Source organism: Oncorhynchus mykiss, unplaced genomic scaffold (assembly GCF_013265735.2).
Source record: "Oncorhynchus mykiss isolate Arlee unplaced genomic scaffold, USDA_OmykA_1.1 un_scaffold_218, whole genome shotgun sequence".
NCBI classification, from domain to species: Eukaryota; Metazoa; Chordata; class Actinopteri; order Salmoniformes; family Salmonidae; genus Oncorhynchus; species Oncorhynchus mykiss.
The window spans coordinates 337,779-357,747 of NW_023493687.1; the positions used below are offsets into that span (position 1 = coordinate 337,779).

Genomic DNA, 19,969 nt, shown 5'->3' on the forward strand with positions numbered 1-19,969 from the left:
TGGCAAGCCTGTTCGAAATTCCAAGCGGATGGTTGTTTGCGAAGTAAGTTGGTGCTTCGGCAGAGAAAATAATCACCTAACGTGGGGCTCGAACCCACGACCCTGAGATTAAGAGTCTCATGCTCTACCGACTGAGCTAGCCAGGTACCTGAATAGTATTTTTGACTTGGTACGAATATCGTACAGCCCAGTTTCTGCAAAATATGGTGATCAGTGAGTGTTGTTGATGGATCCTGTGGTGCAATCTGTTAGCGTGTTGTACTTATACAGCAGTATAAAGCAATTAGATGACAAGGTTATGAGTTCAAGCCCCACCAGGAGCAAGTATTCTTCTTGCCTGTCTATTTCTTGTCCGGAAAATGATAATTTATTCAAGCCATTTAGGAGTACAATTCATTGGTAATAGGTATGTCATTCAGATGACAGGTCAGAGTGCAGGCAGAGATAGAATACAAATTCATAGCCTTCTGTATCACCAACCATGCAGAGTGGCAAGCCTGTTCGAAATTCCAAGCGGATGGTTGTTTGCGAAGTGAGTTGGTGCTTCGGCAGAGAAAATAATCACCTAACGTGGGGCTCGAACCCACGACCCTGAGATTAAGAGTCTCATGCTCTACCGACTGAGCTAGCCAGGTGCCTCAATAGTATTTTTGACTTGGTACGAATATCGTACAGCCCAGTTTCTGTAAAATATGGTGATCAGTGAGTGTTGTTGATGGATCCTGTGGTGCAATCTGTTAGCGTGTTGTACTTAAACAGCAGTATACAGCAATTAGATGACAAGGTTATGAGTTCAAGCCCCTAGGAGCAAGTATTGTTCTTGAAGCCTCTGCCTGTCTATTTCTTGTCCGGAAAATGATAATTTATTCAAGCCATTTAGGAGTACAATTCATTGGTAACAGGTATGTCATTCAGATGACAGGTCAGAGTGCAGGCAGAGATAGAATACAAATTCATAGCCTTCTGTATCACCAACCATGCAGAGTGGCAAGCCTGTTCGAAATTCCAAGCGGATGGTTGTTTGCGAAGTAAGTTGGTGCTTCGGCAGAGAAAATAATCACCTAACTTGGGGCTCGAACCCACGACCCTGAGATTAAGAGTCACATGCTCTACCGACTGAGCTAGCCAGGTACCTGAATAATATTTTTGACTTGGTACGAATATCGTACAGCCCAGTTTCTGCAAAATATGGTGATCAGTGAGTGTTGTTGATGGATCCTGTGGTGCAATCTGTTAGCGTGTTGTACTTATACAGCAGTATAAAGCAATTAGATGACAAGGTTATGAGTTCAAGCCCCACCAGGAGCAAGTATTCTTCTTGCCTGTCTATTTCTTGTCCGGAAAATGATAATTTATTCAAGCCATTTAGGAGTACAATTCATTGGTAATAGGTATGTCATTCAGATGACAGGTCAGAAAGAAGGCAGAGATAGAATACAAATTCATAGCCTTCTGTATCACCAACTATGCAGGGAGGCAAGCCTGCTCGAAATTCCAAGCGGATGGTTGTTTGCGAAGTGAGTTGGTGCTTCGGCAGAGAAAATAATCACCTAACGTGGGGCTCGAACCCACGACCCTGAGATTAAGAGTCTCATGCTCTACCGACTGAGCTAGCCAGGTGCCTCAATAGTATTTTTGACTTGGTACGAATATCGTACAGCCCAGTTTCTGTAAAATATGGTGATCAGTGAGTGTTGTTGATGGATCCTGTGGTGCAATCTGTTAGCGTGTTGTACTTAAACAGCAGTATACAGCAATTAGATGACAAGGTTATGAGTTCAAGCCCCTAGGAGCAAGTATTGTTCTTGAAGCCTCTGCCTGTCTATTTCTTGTCCGGAAAATGATAATTTATTCAAGCCATTTAGGAGTACAATTCATTGGTAATAGGTATGTCATTGAGATGACAGGTCAGAGTGCAGGCAGAGATAGAATACAAATTCATAGCCTTCTGTATCACCAACCATGCAGAGTGGCAAGCCTGTTCGAAATTCCAAGCGGATGGTTGTTTGCGAAGTAAGTTGGTGCTTCGGCAGAGAAAATAATCACATAACGTGGGGCTCGAACCCACAACCCTGAGATTAAGAGTCTCATGCTCTACCGACTGAGCTAGCCAGGTGCCTCAATAGTATTTTTGACTTGGTACGAATATCGTACAGCCCAGTTTCTGTAAAATATGGTGATCAGTGAGTGTTGTTGATGGATCCTGTGGTGCAATCTGTTAGCGTGTTGTACTTAAACAGCAGTATACAGCAATTAGATGACAAGGTTATGAGTTCAAGCCCCTAGGAGCAAGTATTGTTCTTGAAGCCTCTGCCTGTCTATTTCTTGTCCGGAAAATGATAATTTATTCAAGCCTAAGTTGGTGCTTCGGCAGAGAAAATAATCACCTAACGTGGGGCTCGAACCCACGACCCTGAGATTAAGAGTCTCATGCTCTACCGACTGAGCTAGCCAGGTACCTGAATAGTATTTTTGACTTGGTACGAATATCGTACAGCCCAGTTTCTGCAAAATATGGTGATCAGTGAGTGTTGTTGATGGATCCTGTGGTGCAATCTGTTAGCGTGTTGTACTTATACAGCAGTATAAAGCAATTAGATGACAAGGTTATGAGTTCAAGCCCCACCAGGAGCAAGTATTCTTCTTGCCTGTCTATTTCTTGTCCGGAAAATGATAATTTATTCAAGCCATTTAGGAGTACAATTCATTGGTAATAGGTATGTCATTCAGATGACAGGTCAGAAAGAAGGCAGAGATAGAATACAAATTCATAGCCTTCTGTATCACCAACTATGCAGGGAGGCAAGCCTGCTCGAAATTCCAAGCGAATGGTTGTTTGCGAAGTGAGTTGGTGCTTCGGCAGAGAAAATAATCACCCAACGTGGGGCTCGAACCCACGACCCTGAGATTAAGAGTCTCATGCTCTACCGACTGAGCTAGCCAGGTACTTCAATGGTGATCTTGACTTGGTTTGAATATCGTACATCCCAGTTTCTGCAAAATATGGTGATCAGTGAGAGTGTTGTTGATGGATCCTGTGGTGCAATCTGTTAGCGTGTTGTACTTAAACAGCAGTATACAGCAATTAGATGACAAGGTTATGAGTTCAAGCCCCTAGGAGCAAGTATTGTTCTTGAAGCCTCTGCCTGTCTATTTCTTGTCCGGAAAATGATAATTTATTCAAGCCATTTAGGAGTACAATTCATTGGTAATAGGTATGTCATTGAGATGACAGGTCAGAGTGCAGGCAGAGATAGAATACAAATTCATAGCCTTCTGTATCACCAACTATGCAGGGAGGCAAGCCTGCTCGAAATTCCAAGCGGATGGTTGTTTGCGAAGTGAGTTGGTGCTTCGGCAGAGAAAATAATCACCTAACGTGGGGCTCGAACCCACGACCCTGAGATTAAGAGTCTCATGCTCTACCGACTGAGCTAGCCAGGTACCTGAATAGTATTTTTGACTTGGTACGAATATCGTACAGCCCAGTTTCTGCAAAATATGGTGATCAGTGAGTGTTGTTGATGGATCCTGTGGTGCAATCTGTTAGCGTGTTGTACTTATACAGCAGTATAAAGCAATTAGATGACAAGGTTATGAGTTCAAGCCCCACCAGGAGCAAGTATTCTTCTTGCCTGTCTATTTCTTGTCCGGAAAATGATAATTTATTCAAGCCATTTAGGAGTACAATTCATTGGTAATAGGTATGTCATTCAGATGACAGGTCAGAAAGAAGGCAGAGATAGAATACAAATTCATAGCCTTCTGTATCACCAACTATGCAGGGAGGCAAGCCTGCTCGAAATTCCAAGCGGATGGTTGTTTGCGAAGTGAGTTGGTGCTTCGGCAGAGAAAATAATCACCTAACGTGGGGCTCGAACCCACGACCCTGAGATTAAGAGTCTCATGCTCTACCGACTGAGCTAGCCAGGTGCCTCAATAGTATTTTTGACTTGGTACGAATATCGTACAGCCCAGTTTCTGTAAAATATGGTGATCAGTGAGTGTTGTTGATGGATCCTGTGGTGCAATCTGTTAGCGTGTTGTACTTAAACAGCAGTATACAGCAATTAGATGACAAGGTTATGAGTTCAAGCCCCTAGGAGCAAGTATTGTTCTTGAAGCCTCTGCCTGTCTATTTCTTGTCCGGAAAATGATAATTTATTCAAGCCATTTAGGAGTACAATTCATTGGTAATAGGTATGTCATTCAGATGACAGGTCAGAAAGAAGGCAGAGATAGAATACAAATTCATAGCCTTCTGTATCACCAACTATGCAGGGAGGCAAGCCTGCTCGAAATTCCAAGCGAATGGTTGTTTGCGAAGTGAGTTGGTGCTTCGGCAGAGAAAATAATCACCCAACGTGGGGCTCGAACCCACGACCCTGAGATTAAGAGTCTCATGCTCTACCGACTGAGCTAGCCAGGTACTTCGATGGTGATCTTGACTTGGTTTGAATATCGTACAGCCCAGTTTCTGCAAAATATGGTGATCAGTGAGAGTGTTGTTGATGGATCCTGTGGTGCAATCTGTTAGCATGTTGTACTTATACAGCAGTATACAGCAATTAGATGACAAGGTTATGAGTTCAAGCCCCACCAGGAGCAAGTATTGTTCTTGAAGCCTCTGCCTGTCTATTTCTGGTCCGGAAAATGATAATTTATTCAAGCCATTTAGGAGTACAATTCATTGGTAATAGGTATGTCATTGAGATGACAGGTCAGAGTGCAGGCAGAGATAGAATACAAATTCATAGCCTTCTGTATCACCAACTATGCAGAGTGGCAAGCCTGCTCGAAATTCCAAGCGGATGGTTGTTTGCGAAGTGAGTTGGTGCTTCGGCAGAGAAAATAATCACCTAACGTGGGGCTCACGACCCTGAGATTAAGAGTCTCATGCTCTACCGACTGAGCTAGCCAGGTACCTCAATGGTGATCTTGACTTGGTTTGAATATCGTACATCCCAGTTTCTGCAAAATATGGTGATCAGTGCGTGTTGTTGATGGATCCTGTGGTGCAATCTGTTAGCGTGTTGTACTTATACAGCAGTATAAAGCAATTAGATGACAAGGTTATGAGTTCAAGCCCCACCAGGAGCAAGTATTCTTCTTGCCTGTCTATTTCTTGTCCGGAAAATGATAATTTATTCAAGCCATTTAGGAGTACAATTCATTGGTAATAGGTATGTCATTCAGATGACAGGTCAGAGTGCAGGCAGAGATAGAATACAAATTCATAGCCTTCTGTATCACCAACCATGCAGAGTGGCAAGCCTGTTCGAAATTCCAAGCGGATGGTTGTTTGCGAAGTAAGTTGGTGCTTCGGCAGAGAAAATAATCACCTAACGTGGGGCTCGAACCCACGACCCTGAGATTAAGAGTCTCATGCTCTACCGACTGAGCTAGCCAGGTGCCTCAATAGTATTTTTGACTTGGTACGAATATCGTACAGCCCAGTTTCTGTAAAATATGGTGATCAGTGAGTGTTGTTGATGGATCCTGTGGTGCAATCTGTTAGCGTGTTGTACTTAAACAGCAGTATACAGCAATTAGATGACAAGGTTATGAGTTCAAGCCCCTAGGAGCAAGTATTGTTCTTGAAGCCTCTGCCTGTCTATTTCTTGTCCGGAAAATGATAATTTATTCAAGCCATTTAGGAGTACAATTCATTGGTAATAGGTATGTCATTCAGATGACAGGTCAGAGTGCAGGCAGAGATAGAATACAAATTCATAGCCTTCTGTATCACCAACCATGCAGAGTGGCAAGCCTGTTCGAAATTCCAAGCGGATGGTTGTTTGCGAAGTAAGTTGGTGCTTCGGCAGAGAAAATAATCACCTAACGTGGGGCTCGAACCCACGACCCTGAGATTAAGAGTCTCATGCTCTACCGACTGAGCTAGCCAGGTGCCTCAATAGTATTTTTGACTTGGTACGAATATCGTACAGCCCAGTTTCTGTAAAATATGGTGATCAGTGAGTGTTGTTGATGGATCCTGTGGTGCAATCTGTTAGCGTGTTGTACTTAAACAGCAGTATACAGCAATTAGATGACAAGGTTATGAGTTCAAGCCCCTAGGAGCAAGTATTGTTCTTGAAGCCTCTGCCTGTCTATTTCTTGTCCGGAAAATGATAATTTATTCAAGCCATTTAGGAGTACAATTCATTGGTAATAGGTATGTCATTCAGATGACAGGTCAGAGTGCAGGCAGAGATAGAATACAAATTCATAGCCTTCTGTATCACCAACCATGCAGAGTGGCAAGCCTGTTCGAAATTCCAAGCGGATGGTTGTTTGCGAAGTAAGTTGGTGCTTCGGCAGAGAAAATAATCACCTAACGTGGGGCTCGAACCCACGACCCTGAGATTAAGAGTCTCATGCTCTACCGACTGAGCTAGCCAGGTACCTGAATAGTATTTTTGACTTGGTACGAATATCGTACAGCCCAGTTTCTGCAAAATATGGTGATCAGTGAGTGTTGTTGATGGATCCTGTGGTGCAATCTGTTAGCGTGTTGTACTTATACAGCAGTATAAAGCAATTAGATGACAAGGTTATGAGTTCAAGCCCCACCAGGAGCAAGTATTCTTCTTGCCTGTCTATTTCTTGTCCGGAAAATGATAATTTATTCAAGCCATTTAGGAGTACAATTCATTGGTAATAGGTATGTCATTCAGATGACAGGTCAGAAAGAAGGCAGAGATAGAATACAAATTCATAGCCTTCTGTATCACCAACTATGCAGGGAGGCAAGCCTGCTCGAAATTCCAAGCGGATGGTTGTTTGCGAAGTGAGTTGGTGCTTCGGCAGAGAAAATAATCACCTAACGTGGGGCTCGAACCCACGACCCTGAGATTAAGAGTCTCATGCTCTACCGACTGAGCTAGCCAGGTGCCTCAATAGTATTTTTGACTTGGTACGAATATCGTACAGCCCAGTTTCTGTAAAATATGGTGATCAGTGAGTGTTGTTGATGGATCCTGTGGTGCAATCTGTTAGCGTGTTGTACTTAAACAGCAGTATACAGCAATTAGATGACAAGGTTATGAGTTCAAGCCCCTAGGAGCAAGTATTGTTCTTGAAGCCTCTGCCTGTCTATTTCTTGTCCGGAAAATGATAATTTATTCAAGCCATTTAGGAGTACAATTCATTGGTAATAGGTATGTCATTCAGATGACAGGTCAGAGTGCAGGCAGAGATAGAATACAAATTCATAGCCTTCTGTATCACCAACCATGCAGAGTGGCAAGCCTGTTCGAAATTCCAAGCGGATGGTTGTTTGCGAAGTAAGTTGGTGCTTCGGCAGAGAAAATAATCACCTAACGTGGGGCTCGAACCCACGACCCTGAGATTAAGAGTCTCATGCTCTACCGACTGAGCTAGCCAGGTACCTGAATAGTATTTTTGACTTGGTACGAATATCGTACAGCCCAGTTTCTGCAAAATATGGTGATCAGTGAGTGTTGTTGATGGATCCTGTGGTGCAATCTGTTAGCGTGTTGTACTTAAACAGCAGTATACAGCAATTAGATGACAAGGTTATGAGTTCAAGCCCCACCAGGAGCAAGTATTCTTCTTGCCTGTCTATTTCTTGTCCGGAAAATGATAATTTATTCAAGCCATTTAGGAGTACAATTCATTGGTAATAGGTATGTCATTCAGATGACAGGTCAGAAAGAAGGCAGAGATAGAATACAAATTCATAGCCTTCTGTATCACCAACTATGCAGGGAGGCAAGCCTGCTCGAAATTCCAAGCGAATGGTTGTTTGCGAAGTGAGTTGGTGCTTCGGCAGAGAAAATAATCACCTAACGTGGGGCTCACGACCCTGAGATTAAGAGTCTCATGCTCTACCGACTGAGCTAGCCAGGTACCTCAATGGTGATCTTGACTTGGTTTGAATATCGTACATCCCAGTTTCTGCAAAATATGGTGATCAGTGAGTGTTGTTGATGGATCCTGTGGTGCAATCTGTTAGCGTGTTGTACTTATACAGCAGTATAAAGCAATTAGATGACAAGGTTATGAGTTCAAGCCCCACCAGGAGCAAGTATTCTTCTTGCCTGTCTATTTCTTGTCCGGAAAATGATAATTTATTCAAGCCATTTAGGAGTACAATTCATTGGTAATAGGTATGTCATTGAGATGACAGGTCAGAGTGCAGGCAGAGATAGAATACAAATTCATAGCCTTCTGTATCACCAACTATGCAGGGAGGCAAGCCTGCTCGAAATTCCAAGCGGATGGTTGTTTGCGAAGTGAGTTGGTGCTTCGGCAGAGAAAATAATCACCTAATGTGGGGCTCGAACCCACGACCCTGAGATTAAGAGTCTCATGCTCTACCGACTGAGCTAGCCAGGTGCCTCAATAGTATTTTTGACTTGGTACGAATATCGTACAGCCCAGTTTCTGTAAAATATGGTGATCAGTGAGTGTTGTTGATGGATCCTGTGGTGCAATCTGTTAGCGTGTTGTACTTAAACAGCAGTATACAGCAATTAGATGACAAGGTTATGAGTTCAAGCCCCTAGGAGCAAGTATTGTTCTTGAAGCCTCTGCCTGTCTATTTCTTGTCCGGAAAATGATAATTTATTCAAGCCATTTAGGAGTACAATTCATTGGTAATAGGTATGTCATTCAGATGACAGGTCAGAGTGCAGGCAGAGATAGAATACAAATTCATAGCCTTCTGTATCACCAACCATGCAGAGTGGCAAGCCTGTTCGAAATTCCAAGCGGATGGTTGTTTGCGAAGTAAGTTGGTGCTTCGGCAGAGAAAATAATCACCTAACGTGGGGCTCGAACCCACGACCCTGAGATTAAGAGTCTCATGCTCTACCGACTGAGCTAGCCAGGTGCCTCAATAGTATTTTTGACTTGGTACGAATATCGTACAGCCCAGTTTCTGCAAAATATGGTGATCAGTGAGTGTTGTTGATGGATCCTGTGGTGCAATCTGTTAGCGTGTTGTACTTATACAGCAGTATAAAGCAATTAGATGACAAGGTTATGAGTTCAAGCCCCACCAGGAGCAAGTATTCTTCTTGCCTGTCTATTTCTTGTCCGGAAAATGATAATTTATTCAAGCCATTTAGGAGTACAATTCATTGGTAATAGGTATGTCATTCAGATGACAGGTCAGAAAGAAGGCAGAGATAGAATACAAATTCATAGCCTTCTGTATCACCAACTATGCAGGGAGGCAAGCCTGCTCGAAATTCCAAGCGGATGGTTGTTTGCGAAGTGAGTTGGTGCTTCGGCAGAGAAAATAATCACCTAACGTGGGGCTCGAACCCACGACCCTGAGATTAAGAGTCTCATGCTCTACCGACTGAGCTAGCCAGGTGCCTCAATAGTATTTTTGACTTGGTACGAATATCGTACAGCCCAGTTTCTGTAAAATATGGTGATCAGTGAGTGTTGTTGATGGATCCTGTGGTGCAATCTGTTAGCGTGTTGTACTTAAACAGCAGTATACAGCAATTAGATGACAAGGTTATGAGTTCAAGCCCCTAGGAGCAAGTATTGTTCTTGAAGCCTCTGCCTGTCTATTTCTTGTCCGGAAAATGATAATTTATTCAAGCCATTTAGGAGTACAATTCATTGGTAATAGGTATGTCATTCAGATGACAGGTCAGAGTGCAGGCAGAGATAGAATACAAATTCATAGCCTTCTGTATCACCAACCATGCAGAGTGGCAAGCCTGTTCGAAATTCCAAGCGGATGGTTGTTTGCGAAGTAAGTTGGTGCTTCGGCAGAGAAAATAATCACCTAACGTGGGGCTCGAACCCACGACCCTGAGATTAAGAGTCTCATGCTCTACCGACTGAGCTAGCCAGGTGCCTCAATAGTATTTTTGACTTGGTACGAATATCGTACAGCCCAGTTTCTGTAAAATATGGTGATCAGTGAGTGTTGTTGATGGATCCTGTGGTGCAATCTGTTAGCGTGTTGTACTTAAACAGCAGTATACAGCAATTAGATGACAAGGTTATGAGTTCAAGCCCCTAGGAGCAAGTATTGTTCTTGAAGCCTCTGCCTGTCTATTTCTTGTCCGGAAAATGATAATTTATTCAAGCCATTTAGGAGTACAATTCATTGGTAATAGGTATGTCATTCAGATGACAGGTCAGAAAGAAGGCAGAGATAGAATACAAATTCATAGCCTTCTGTATCACCAACTATGCAGGGAGGCAAGCCTGCTCGAAATTCCAAGCGGATGGTTGTTTGCGAAGTGAGTTGGTGCTTCGGCAGAGAAAATAATCACCTAACGTGGGGCTCGAACCCACGACCCTGAGATTAAGAGTCTCATGCTCTACCGACTGAGCTAGCCAGGTGCCTCAATAGTATTTTTGACTTGGTACGAATATCGTACAGCCCAGTTTCTGTAAAATATGGTGATCAGTGAGTGTTGTTGATGGATCCTGTGGTGCAATCTGTTAGCGTGTTGTACTTAAACAGCAGTATACAGCAATTAGATGACAAGGTTATGAGTTCAAGCCCCTAGGAGCAAGTATTGTTCTTGAAGCCTCTGCCTGTCTATTTCTTGTCCGGAAAATGATAATTTATTCAAGCCATTTAGGAGTACAATTCATTGGTAATAGGTATGTCATTGAGATGACAGGTCAGAGTGCAGGCAGAGATAGAATACAAATTCATAGCCTTCTGTATCACCAACCATGCAGAGTGGCAAGCCTGTTCGAAATTCCAAGCGGATGGTTGTTTGCGAAGTAAGTTGGTGCTTCGGCAGAGAAAATAATCACCTAACGTGGGGCTCGAACCCACGACCCTGAGATTAAGAGTCTCATGCTCTACCGACTGAGCTAGCCAGGTGCCTCAATAGTATTTTTGACTTGGTACGAATATCGTACAGCCCAGTTTCTGTAAAATATGGTGATCAGTGAGTGTTGTTGATGGATCCTGTGGTGCAATCTGTTAGCGTGTTGTACTTAAACAGCAGTATACAGCAATTAGATGACAAGGTTATGAGTTCAAGCCCCTAGGAGCAAGTATTGTTCTTGAAGCCTCTGCCTGTCTATTTCTTGTCCGGAAAATGATAATTTATTCAAGCCATTTAGGAGTACAATTCATTGGTAATAGGTATGTCATTCAGATGACAGGTCAGAGTGCAGGCAGAGATAGAATACAAATTCATAGCCTTCTGTATCACCAACCATGCAGAGTGGCAAGCCTGTTCGAAATTCCAAGCGGATGGTTGTTTGCGAAGTAAGTTGGTGCTTCGGCAGAGAAAATAATCACCTAACGTGGGGCTCGAACCCACGACCCTGAGATTAAGAGTCTCATGCTCTACCGACTGAGCTAGCCAGGTACCTGAATAGTATTTTTGACTTGGTACGAATATCGTACAGCCCAGTTTCTGCAAAATATGGTGATCAGTGAGTGTTGTTGATGGATCCTGTGGTGCAATCTGTTAGCGTGTTGTACTTATACAGCAGTATAAAGCAATTAGATGACAAGGTTATGAGTTCAAGCCCCACCAGGAGCAAGTATTCTTCTTGCCTGTCTATTTCTTGTCCGGAAAATGATAATTTATTCAAGCCATTTAGGAGTACAATTCATTGGTAATAGGTATGTCATTCAGATGACAGGTCAGAGTGCAGGCAGAGATAGAATACAAATTCATAGCCTTCTGTATCACCAACCATGCAGAGTGGCAAGCCTGTTCGAAATTCCAAGCGGATGGTTGTTTGCGAAGTAAGTTGGTGCTTCGGCAGAGAAAATAATCACCTAACTTGGGGCTCGAACCCACGACCCTGAGATTAAGAGTCTCATGCTCTACCGACTGAGCTAGCCAGGTACCTGAATAGTATTTTTGACTTGGTACGAATATCGTACAGCCCAGTTTCTGCAAAATATGGTGATCAGTGAGTGTTGTTGATGGATCCTGTGGTGCAATCTGTTAGCGTGTTGTACTTATACAGCAGTATAAAGCAATTAGATGACAAGGTTATGAGTTCAAGCCCCACCAGGAGCAAGTATTCTTCTTGCCTGTCTATTTCTTGTCCGGAAAATGATAATTTATTCAAGCCATTTAGGAGTACAATTCATTGGTAATAGGTATGTCATTCAGATGACAGGTCAGAAAGAAGGCAGAGATAGAATACAAATTCATAGCCTTCTGTATCACCAACTATGCAGGGAGGCAAGCCTGCTCGAAATTCCAAGCGGATGGTTGTTTGCGAAGTGAGTTGGTGCTTCGGCAGAGAAAATAATCACCTAACGTGGGGCTCGAACCCACGACCCTGAGATTAAGAGTCTCATGCTCTACCGACTGAGCTAGCCAGGTACCTCAATGGTGATCTTGACTTGGTTTGAATATCGTACATCCCAGTTTCTGCAAAATATGGTGATCAGTGAGTGTTGTTGATGGATCCTGTGGTGCAATCTGTTAGCGTGTTGTACTTAAACAGCAGTATACAGCAATTAGATGACAAGGTTATGAGTTCAAGCCCCTAGGAGCAAGTATTGTTCTTGAAGCCTCTGCCTGTCTATTTCTTGTCCGGAAAATGATAATTTATTCAAGCCATTTAGGAGTACAATTCATTGGTAATAGGTATGTCATTGAGATGACAGGTCAGAGTGCAGGCAGAGATAGAATACAAATTCATAGCCTTCTGTATCACCAACCATGCAGAGTGGCAAGCCTGTTCGAAATTCCAAGCGGATGGTTGTTTGCGAAGTAAGTTGGTGCTTCGGCAGAGAAAATAATCACCTAACGTGGGGCTCGAACCCACGACCCTGAGATTAAGAGTCTCATGCTCTACCGACTGAGCTAGCCAGGTGCCTCAATAGTATTTTTGACTTGGTACGAATATCGTACAGCCCAGTTTCTGTAAAATATGGTGATCAGTGAGTGTTGTTGATGGATCCTGTGGTGCAATCTGTTAGCGTGTTGTACTTAAACAGCAGTATACAGCAATTAGATGACAAGGTTATGAGTTCAAGCCCCTAGGAGCAAGTATTGTTCTTGAAGCCTCTGCCTGTCTATTTCTTGTCCGGAAAATGATAATTTATTCAAGCCATTTAGGAGTACAATTCATTGGTAATAGGTATGTCATTCAGATGACAGGTCAGAGTGCAGGCAGAGATAGAATACAAATTCATAGCCTTCTGTATCACCAACCATGCAGAGTGGCAAGCCTGTTCGAAATTCCAAGCGGATGGTTGTTTGCGAAGTAAGTTGGTGCTTCGGCAGAGAAAATAATCACCTAACGTGGGGCTCGAACCCACGACCCTGAGATTAAGAGTCTCATGCTCTACCGACTGAGCTAGCCAGGTACCTGAATAGTATTTTTGACTTGGTACGAATATCGTACAGCCCAGTTTCTGCAAAATATGGTGATCAGTGAGTGTTGTTGATGGATCCTGTGGTGCAATCTGTTAGCGTGTTGTACTTATACAGCAGTATAAAGCAATTAGATGACAAGGTTATGAGTTCAAGCCCCACCAGGAGCAAGTATTCTTCTTGCCTGTCTATTTCTTGTCCGGAAAATGATAATTTATTCAAGCCATTTAGGAGTACAATTCATTGGTAATAGGTATGTCATTCAGATGACAGGTCAGAGTGCAGGCAGAGATAGAATACAAATTCATAGCCTTCTGTATCACCAACCATGCAGAGTGGCAAGCCTGTTCGAAATTCCAAGCGGATGGTTGTTTGCGAAGTAAGTTGGTGCTTCGGCAGAGAAAATAATCACCTAACTTGGGGCTCGAACCCACGACCCTGAGATTAAGAGTCTCATGCTCTACCGACTGAGCTAGCCAGGTACCTGAATAGTATTTTTGACTTGGTACGAATATCGTACAGCCCAGTTTCTGCAAAATATGGTGATCAGTGAGTGTTGTTGATGGATCCTGTGGTGCAATCTGTTAGCGTGTTGTACTTATACAGCAGTATAAAGCAATTAGATGACAAGGTTATGAGTTCAAGCCCCACCAGGAGCAAGTATTCTTCTTGCCTGTCTATTTCTTGTCCGGAAAATGATAATTTATTCAAGCCATTTAGGAGTACAATTCATTGGTAATAGGTATGTCATTCAGATGACAGGTCAGAAAGAAGGCAGAGATAGAATACAAATTCATAGCCTTCTGTATCACCAACTATGCAGGGAGGCAAGCCTGCTCGAAATTCCAAGCGGATGGTTGTTTGCGAAGTGAGTTGGTGCTTCGGCAGAGAAAATAATCACCTAACGTGGGGCTCGAACCCACGACCCTGAGATTAAGAGTCTCATGCTCTACCGACTGAGCTAGCCAGGTGCCTCAATAGTATTTTTGACTTGGTACGAATATCGTACAGCCCAGTTTCTGTAAAATATGGTGATCAGTGAGTGTTGTTGATGGATCCTGTGGTGCAATCTGTTAGCGTGTTGTACTTAAACAGCAGTATACAGCAATTAGATGACAAGGTTATGAGTTCAAGCCCCTAGGAGCAAGTATTGTTCTTGAAGCCTCTGCCTGTCTATTTCTTGTCCGGAAAATGATAATTTATTCAAGCCATTTAGGAGTACAATTCATTGGTAATAGGTATGTCATTGAGATGACAGGTCAGAGTGCAGGCAGAGATAGAATACAAATTCATAGCCTTCTGTATCACCAACCATGCAGAGTGGCAAGCCTGTTCGAAATTCCAAGCGGATGGTTGTTTGCGAAGTAAGTTGGTGCTTCGGCAGAGAAAATAATCACCTAACGTGGGGCTCGAACCCACGACCCTGAGATTAAGAGTCTCATGCTCTACCGACTGAGCTAGCCAGGTGCCTCAATAGTATTTTTGACTTGGTACGAATATCGTACAGCCCAGTTTCTGTAAAATATGGTGATCAGTGAGTGTTGTTGATGGATCCTGTGGTGCAATCTGTTAGCGTGTTGTACTTAAACAGCAGTATACAGCAATTAGATGACAAGGTTATGAGTTCAAGCCCCTAGGAGCAAGTATTGTTCTTGAAGCCTCTGCCTGTCTATTTCTTGTCCGGAAAATGATAATTTATTCAAGCCATTTAGGAGTACAATTCATTGGTAATAGGTATGTCATTGAGATGACAGGTCAGAGTGCAGGCAGAGATAGAATACAAATTCATAGCCTTCTGTATCACCAACCATGCAGAGTGGCAAGCCTGTTCGAAATTCCAAGCGGATGGTTGTTTGCGAAGTAAGTTGGTGCTTCGGCAGAGAAAATAATCACCTAACGTGGGGCTCGAACCCACGACCCTGAGATTAAGAGTCTCATGCTCTACCGACTGAGCTAGCCAGGTGCCTCAATAGTATTTTTGACTTGGTACGAATATCGTACAGCCCAGTTTCTGTAAAATATGGTGATCAGTGAGTGTTGTTGATGGATCCTGTGGTGCAATCTGTTAGCGTGTTGTACTTAAACAGCAGTATACAGCAATTAGATGACAAGGTTATGAGTTCAAGCCCCTAGGAGCAAGTATTGTTCTTGAAGCCTCTGCCTGTCTATTTCTTGTCCGGAAAATGATAATTTATTCAAGCCATTTAGGAGTACAATTCATTGGTAATAGGTATGTCATTCAGATGACAGGTCAGAGTGCAGGCAGAGATAGAATACAAATTCATAGCCTTCTGTATCACCAACCATGCAGAGTGGCAAGCCTGTTCGAAATTCCAAGCGGATGGTTGTTTGCGAAGTAAGTTGGTGCTTCGGCAGAGAAAATAATCACCTAACGTGGGGCTCGAACCCACGACCCTGAGATTAAGAGTCTCATGCTCTACCGACTGAGCTAGCCAGGTACCTGAATAGTATTTTTGACTTGGTACGAATATCGTACAGCCCAGTTTCTGCAAAATATGGTGATCAGTGAGTGTTGTTGATGGATCCTGTGGTGCAATCTGTTAGCGTGTTGTACTTATACAGCAGTATAAAGCAATTAGATGACAAGGTTATGAGTTCAAGCCCCACCAGGAGCAAGTATTCTTCTTGCCTGTCTATTTCTTGTCCGGAAAATGATAATTTATTCAAGCCATTTAGGAGTACAATTCATTGGTAATAGGTATGTCATTCAGATGACAGGTCAGAAAGAAGGCAGAGATAGAATACAAATTCATAGCCTTCTGTATCACCAACTATGCAGGGAGGCAAGCCTGCTCGAAATTCCAAGCGAATGGTTGTTTGCGAAGTGAGTTGGTGCTTCGGCAGAGAAAATAATCACCCAACGTGGGGCTCGAACCCACGACCCTGAGATTAAGAGTCTCATGCTCTACCGACTGAGCTAGCCAGGTACTTCAATGGTGATCTTGACTTGGTTTGAATATCGTACATCCCAGTTTCTGCAAAATATGGTGATCAGTGAGTGTTGTTGATGGATCCTGTGGTGCAATCTGTTAGCGTGTTGTACTTAAACAGCAGTATACAGCAATTAGATGACAAGGTTATGAGTTCAAGCCCCTAGGAGCAAGTATTGTTCTTGAAGCCTCTGCCTGTCTATTTCTTGTCCGGAAAATGATAATTTATTCAAGCCATTTAGGAGTACAATTCATTGGTAATAGGTATGTCATTGAGATGACAGGTCAGAGTGCAGGCAGAGATAGAATACAAATTCATAGCCTTCTGTATCACCAACTATGCAGGGAGGCAAGCCTGCTCGAAATTCCAAGCGGATGGTTGTTTGCGAAGTGAGTTGGTGCTTCGGCAGAGAAAATAATCACCTAACGTGGGGCTCGAACCCACGACCCTGAGATTAAGAGTCTCATGCTCTACCGACTGAGCTAGCCAGGTGCCTCAATAGTATTTTTGACTTGGTACGAATATCGTACAGCCCAGTTTCTGTAAAATATGGTGATCAGTGAGTGTTGTTGATGGATCCTGTGGTGCAATCTGTTAGCGTGTTGTACTTAAACAGCAGTATACAGCAATTAGATGACAAGGTTATGAGTTCAAGCCCCTAGGAGCAAGTATTGTTCTTGAAGCCTCTGCCTGTCTATTTCTTGTCCGGAAAATGATCATTTATTCAAGCCATTTAGGAGTACAATTCATTGGTAATAGGTATGTCATTCAGATGACAGGTCAGAGTGCAGGCAGAGATAGAATACAAATTCATAGCCTTCTGTATCACCAACCATGCAGAGTGGCAAGCCTGTTCGAAATTCCAAGCGGATGGTTGTTTGCGAAGTAAGTTGGTGCTTCGGCAGAGAAAATAATCACCTAACGTGGGGCTCGAACCCACGACCCTGAGATTAAGAGTCTCATGCTCTACCGACTGAGCTAGCCAGGTACCTGAATAGTATTTTTGACTTGGTACGAATATCGTACAGCCCAGTTTCTGCAAAATATGGTGATCAGTGAGTGTTGTTGATGGATCCTGTGGTGCAATCTGTTAGCGTGTTGTACTTATACAGCAGTATAAAGCAATTAGATGACAAGGTTATGAGTTCAAGCCCCACCAGGAGCAAGTATTCTTCTTGCCTGTCTATTTCTTGTCCGGAAAATGATAATTTATTCAAGCCATTTAGGAGTACAATTCATTGGTAATAGGTATGTCATTCAGATGACAGGTCAGAGTGCAGGCAGAGATAGAATACAAATTCATAGCCTTCTGTATCACCAACCATGCAGAGTGGCAAGCCTGTTCGAAATTCCAAGCGGATGGTTGTTTGCGAAGTGAGTTGGTGCTTCGGCAGAGAAAATAATCACCTAACGTGGGGCTCGAACCCACGACCCTGAGATTAAGAGTCTCATGCTCTACCGACTGAGCTAGCCAGGTGCCTCAATAGTATTTTTGACTTGGTACGAATATCGTACAGCCCAGTTTCTGTAAAATATGGTGATCAGTGAGTGTTGTTGATGGATCCTGTGGTGCAATCTGTTAGCGTGTTGTACTTAAACAGCAGTATACAGCAATTAGATGACAAGGTTATGAGTTCAAGCCCCTAGGAGCAAGTATTGTTCTTGAAGCCTCTGCCTGTCTATTTCTTGTCCGGAAAATGATAATTTATTCAAGCCATTTAGGAGTACAATTCATTGGTAATAGGTATGTCATTCAGATGACAGGTCAGAGTGCAGGCAGAGATAGAATACAAATTCATAGCCTTCTGTATCACCAACCATGCAGAGTGGCAAGCCTGTTCGAAATTCCAAGCGGATGGTTGTTTGCGAAGTAAGTTGGTGCTTCGGCAGAGAAAATAATCACCTAACTTGGGGCTCGAACCCACGACCCTGAGATTAAGAGTCACATGCTCTACCGACTGAGCTAGCCAGGTACCTGAATAATATTTTTGACTTGGTACGAATATCGTACAGCCCAGTTTCTGCAAAATATGGTGATCAGTGAGTGTTGTTGATGGATCCTGTGGTGCAATCTGTTAGCGTGTTGTACTTATACAGCAGTATAAAGCAATTAGATGACAAGGTTATGAGTTCAAGCCCCACCAGGAGCAAGTATTCTTCTTGCCTGTCTATTTCTTGTCCGGAAAATGATAATTTATTCAAGCCATTTAGGAGTACAATTCATTGGTAATAGGTATGTCATTCAGATGACAGGTCAGAAAGAAGGCAGAGATAGAATACAAATTCATAGCCTTCTGTATCACCAACTATGCAGGGAGGCAAGCCTGCTCGAAATTCCAAGCGGATGGTTGTTTGCGAAGTGAGTTGGTGCTTCGGCAGAGAAAATAATCACCTAACGTGGGGCTCGAACCCACGACCCTGAGATTAAGAGTCTCATGCTCTACCGACTGAGCTAGCCAGGTGCCTCAATAGTATTTTTGACTTGGTACGAATATCGTACAGCCCAGTTTCTGTAAAATATGGTGATCAGTGAGTGTTGTTGATGGATCCTGTGGTGCAATCTGTTAGCGTGTTGTACTTAAACAGCAGTATACAGCAATTAGATGACAAGGTTATGAGTTCAAGCCCCTAGGAGCAAGTATTGTTCTTGAAGCCTCTGCCTGTCTATTTCTTGTCCGGAAAATGATAATTTATTCAAGCCATTTAGGAGTACAATTCATTGGTAATAGGTATGTCATTGAGATGACAGGTCAGAGTGCAGGCAGAGATAGAATACAAATTCATAGCCTTCTGTATCACCAACCATGCAGAGTGGCAAGCCTGTTCGAAATTCCAAGCGGATGGTTGTTTGCGAAGTAAGTTGGTGCTTCGGCAGAGAAAATAATCACATAACGTGGGGCTCGAACCCACAACCCTGAGATTAAGAGTCTCATGCTCTACCGACTGAGCTAGCCAGGTGCCTCAATAGTATTTTTGACTTGGTACGAATATCGTACAGCCCAGTTTCTGTAAAATATGGTGATCAGTGAGTGTTGTTGATGGATCCTGTGGTGCAATCTGTTAGCGTGTTGTACTTAAACAGCAGTATACAGCAATTAGATGACAAGGTTATGAGTTCAAGCCCCTAGGAGCAAGTATTGTTCTTGAAGCCTCTGCCTGTCTATTTCTTGTCCGGAAAATGATAATTTATTCAAGCCATTTAGGAGTACAATTCATTGGTAATAGGTATGTCATTCAGATGACAGGTCAGAGTGCAGGCAGAGATAGAATACAAATTCATAGCCTTCTGTATCACCAACCATGCAGAGTGGCAAGCCTGTTCGAAATTCCAAGCGGATGGTTGTTTGCGAAGTAAGTTGGTGCTTCGGCAGAGAAAATAATCACCTAACGTGGGGCTCGAACCCACGACCCTGAGATTAAGAGTCTCATGCTCTACCGACTGAGCTAGCCAGGTACCTGAATAGTATTTTTGACTTGGTACGAATATCGTACAGCCCAGTTTCTGCAAAATATGGTGATCAGTGAGTGTTGTTGATGGATCCTGTGGTGCAATCTGTTAGCGTGTTGTACTTATACAGCAGTATAAAGCAATTAGATGACAAGGTTATGAGTTCAAGCCCCACCAGGAGCAAGTATTCTTCTTGCCTGTCTATTTCTTGTCCGGAAAATGATAATTTATTCAAGCCATTTAGGAGTACAATTCATTGGTA

The 19,969-nt window shown here is 43.1% G+C and overlaps 39 non-coding genes across 39 annotated transcripts; all 39 read right to left on the reverse strand.

Moving 5' to 3' along the window:
* Positions 1-73: 73 nt before the first annotated feature.
* Positions 74-146, reverse strand: trnak-cuu. Its single transcript has one exon. It is a non-coding gene; the product is annotated as a tRNA-Lys (tRNA).
* Positions 147-562: 416 nt separating this feature from the next.
* trnak-cuu lies at positions 563-635 on the reverse strand. Its single transcript has one exon. It is a non-coding gene; the product is annotated as a tRNA-Lys (tRNA).
* A 423-nt stretch (positions 636-1,058) lies between these two features.
* On the reverse strand, positions 1,059-1,131 carry trnak-cuu. Its single transcript has one exon. It is a non-coding gene; the product is annotated as a tRNA-Lys (tRNA).
* Positions 1,132-1,547: 416 nt separating this feature from the next.
* trnak-cuu lies at positions 1,548-1,620 on the reverse strand. Its single transcript has one exon. It is a non-coding gene; the product is annotated as a tRNA-Lys (tRNA).
* A 423-nt stretch (positions 1,621-2,043) lies between these two features.
* Positions 2,044-2,116, reverse strand: trnak-cuu. Its single transcript has one exon. It is a non-coding gene; the product is annotated as a tRNA-Lys (tRNA).
* Positions 2,117-2,384: 268 nt separating this feature from the next.
* Positions 2,385-2,457, reverse strand: trnak-cuu. The gene has a single exon. It is a non-coding gene; the product is annotated as a tRNA-Lys (tRNA).
* Positions 2,458-2,873: 416 nt separating this feature from the next.
* Positions 2,874-2,946, reverse strand: trnak-cuu. Its single transcript has one exon. It is a non-coding gene; the product is annotated as a tRNA-Lys (tRNA).
* Positions 2,947-3,371: 425 nt separating this feature from the next.
* On the reverse strand, positions 3,372-3,444 carry trnak-cuu. The gene has a single exon. It is a non-coding gene; the product is annotated as a tRNA-Lys (tRNA).
* A 416-nt stretch (positions 3,445-3,860) lies between these two features.
* On the reverse strand, positions 3,861-3,933 carry trnak-cuu. The gene has a single exon. It is a non-coding gene; the product is annotated as a tRNA-Lys (tRNA).
* A 423-nt stretch (positions 3,934-4,356) lies between these two features.
* trnak-cuu lies at positions 4,357-4,429 on the reverse strand. Its single transcript has one exon. It is a non-coding gene; the product is annotated as a tRNA-Lys (tRNA).
* Positions 4,430-5,339: 910 nt separating this feature from the next.
* trnak-cuu lies at positions 5,340-5,412 on the reverse strand. The gene has a single exon. It is a non-coding gene; the product is annotated as a tRNA-Lys (tRNA).
* Positions 5,413-5,835: 423 nt separating this feature from the next.
* On the reverse strand, positions 5,836-5,908 carry trnak-cuu. Its single transcript has one exon. It is a non-coding gene; the product is annotated as a tRNA-Lys (tRNA).
* Positions 5,909-6,331: 423 nt separating this feature from the next.
* Positions 6,332-6,404, reverse strand: trnak-cuu. The gene has a single exon. It is a non-coding gene; the product is annotated as a tRNA-Lys (tRNA).
* Positions 6,405-6,820: 416 nt separating this feature from the next.
* trnak-cuu lies at positions 6,821-6,893 on the reverse strand. The gene has a single exon. It is a non-coding gene; the product is annotated as a tRNA-Lys (tRNA).
* Positions 6,894-7,316: 423 nt separating this feature from the next.
* On the reverse strand, positions 7,317-7,389 carry trnak-cuu. Its single transcript has one exon. It is a non-coding gene; the product is annotated as a tRNA-Lys (tRNA).
* Positions 7,390-8,288: 899 nt separating this feature from the next.
* trnak-cuu lies at positions 8,289-8,361 on the reverse strand. The gene has a single exon. It is a non-coding gene; the product is annotated as a tRNA-Lys (tRNA).
* A 423-nt stretch (positions 8,362-8,784) lies between these two features.
* Positions 8,785-8,857, reverse strand: trnak-cuu. Its single transcript has one exon. It is a non-coding gene; the product is annotated as a tRNA-Lys (tRNA).
* Positions 8,858-9,273: 416 nt separating this feature from the next.
* trnak-cuu lies at positions 9,274-9,346 on the reverse strand. Its single transcript has one exon. It is a non-coding gene; the product is annotated as a tRNA-Lys (tRNA).
* Positions 9,347-9,769: 423 nt separating this feature from the next.
* On the reverse strand, positions 9,770-9,842 carry trnak-cuu. Its single transcript has one exon. It is a non-coding gene; the product is annotated as a tRNA-Lys (tRNA).
* A 423-nt stretch (positions 9,843-10,265) lies between these two features.
* On the reverse strand, positions 10,266-10,338 carry trnak-cuu. Its single transcript has one exon. It is a non-coding gene; the product is annotated as a tRNA-Lys (tRNA).
* Positions 10,339-10,761: 423 nt separating this feature from the next.
* Positions 10,762-10,834, reverse strand: trnak-cuu. The gene has a single exon. It is a non-coding gene; the product is annotated as a tRNA-Lys (tRNA).
* Positions 10,835-11,257: 423 nt separating this feature from the next.
* Positions 11,258-11,330, reverse strand: trnak-cuu. The gene has a single exon. It is a non-coding gene; the product is annotated as a tRNA-Lys (tRNA).
* A 416-nt stretch (positions 11,331-11,746) lies between these two features.
* On the reverse strand, positions 11,747-11,819 carry trnak-cuu. Its single transcript has one exon. It is a non-coding gene; the product is annotated as a tRNA-Lys (tRNA).
* Positions 11,820-12,235: 416 nt separating this feature from the next.
* Positions 12,236-12,308, reverse strand: trnak-cuu. The gene has a single exon. It is a non-coding gene; the product is annotated as a tRNA-Lys (tRNA).
* Positions 12,309-12,731: 423 nt separating this feature from the next.
* Positions 12,732-12,804, reverse strand: trnak-cuu. Its single transcript has one exon. It is a non-coding gene; the product is annotated as a tRNA-Lys (tRNA).
* Positions 12,805-13,227: 423 nt separating this feature from the next.
* Positions 13,228-13,300, reverse strand: trnak-cuu. The gene has a single exon. It is a non-coding gene; the product is annotated as a tRNA-Lys (tRNA).
* A 416-nt stretch (positions 13,301-13,716) lies between these two features.
* trnak-cuu lies at positions 13,717-13,789 on the reverse strand. The gene has a single exon. It is a non-coding gene; the product is annotated as a tRNA-Lys (tRNA).
* Positions 13,790-14,205: 416 nt separating this feature from the next.
* trnak-cuu lies at positions 14,206-14,278 on the reverse strand. The gene has a single exon. It is a non-coding gene; the product is annotated as a tRNA-Lys (tRNA).
* Positions 14,279-14,701: 423 nt separating this feature from the next.
* Positions 14,702-14,774, reverse strand: trnak-cuu. The gene has a single exon. It is a non-coding gene; the product is annotated as a tRNA-Lys (tRNA).
* A 423-nt stretch (positions 14,775-15,197) lies between these two features.
* On the reverse strand, positions 15,198-15,270 carry trnak-cuu. The gene has a single exon. It is a non-coding gene; the product is annotated as a tRNA-Lys (tRNA).
* Positions 15,271-15,693: 423 nt separating this feature from the next.
* On the reverse strand, positions 15,694-15,766 carry trnak-cuu. The gene has a single exon. It is a non-coding gene; the product is annotated as a tRNA-Lys (tRNA).
* Positions 15,767-16,182: 416 nt separating this feature from the next.
* On the reverse strand, positions 16,183-16,255 carry trnak-cuu. Its single transcript has one exon. It is a non-coding gene; the product is annotated as a tRNA-Lys (tRNA).
* Positions 16,256-16,678: 423 nt separating this feature from the next.
* Positions 16,679-16,751, reverse strand: trnak-cuu. Its single transcript has one exon. It is a non-coding gene; the product is annotated as a tRNA-Lys (tRNA).
* Positions 16,752-17,174: 423 nt separating this feature from the next.
* Positions 17,175-17,247, reverse strand: trnak-cuu. The gene has a single exon. It is a non-coding gene; the product is annotated as a tRNA-Lys (tRNA).
* Positions 17,248-17,663: 416 nt separating this feature from the next.
* On the reverse strand, positions 17,664-17,736 carry trnak-cuu. Its single transcript has one exon. It is a non-coding gene; the product is annotated as a tRNA-Lys (tRNA).
* Positions 17,737-18,159: 423 nt separating this feature from the next.
* trnak-cuu lies at positions 18,160-18,232 on the reverse strand. The gene has a single exon. It is a non-coding gene; the product is annotated as a tRNA-Lys (tRNA).
* Positions 18,233-18,648: 416 nt separating this feature from the next.
* On the reverse strand, positions 18,649-18,721 carry trnak-cuu. Its single transcript has one exon. It is a non-coding gene; the product is annotated as a tRNA-Lys (tRNA).
* Positions 18,722-19,144: 423 nt separating this feature from the next.
* trnak-cuu lies at positions 19,145-19,217 on the reverse strand. The gene has a single exon. It is a non-coding gene; the product is annotated as a tRNA-Lys (tRNA).
* A 423-nt stretch (positions 19,218-19,640) lies between these two features.
* On the reverse strand, positions 19,641-19,713 carry trnak-cuu. The gene has a single exon. It is a non-coding gene; the product is annotated as a tRNA-Lys (tRNA).
* Between the last annotated feature and the right edge of the window lie 256 nt (positions 19,714-19,969).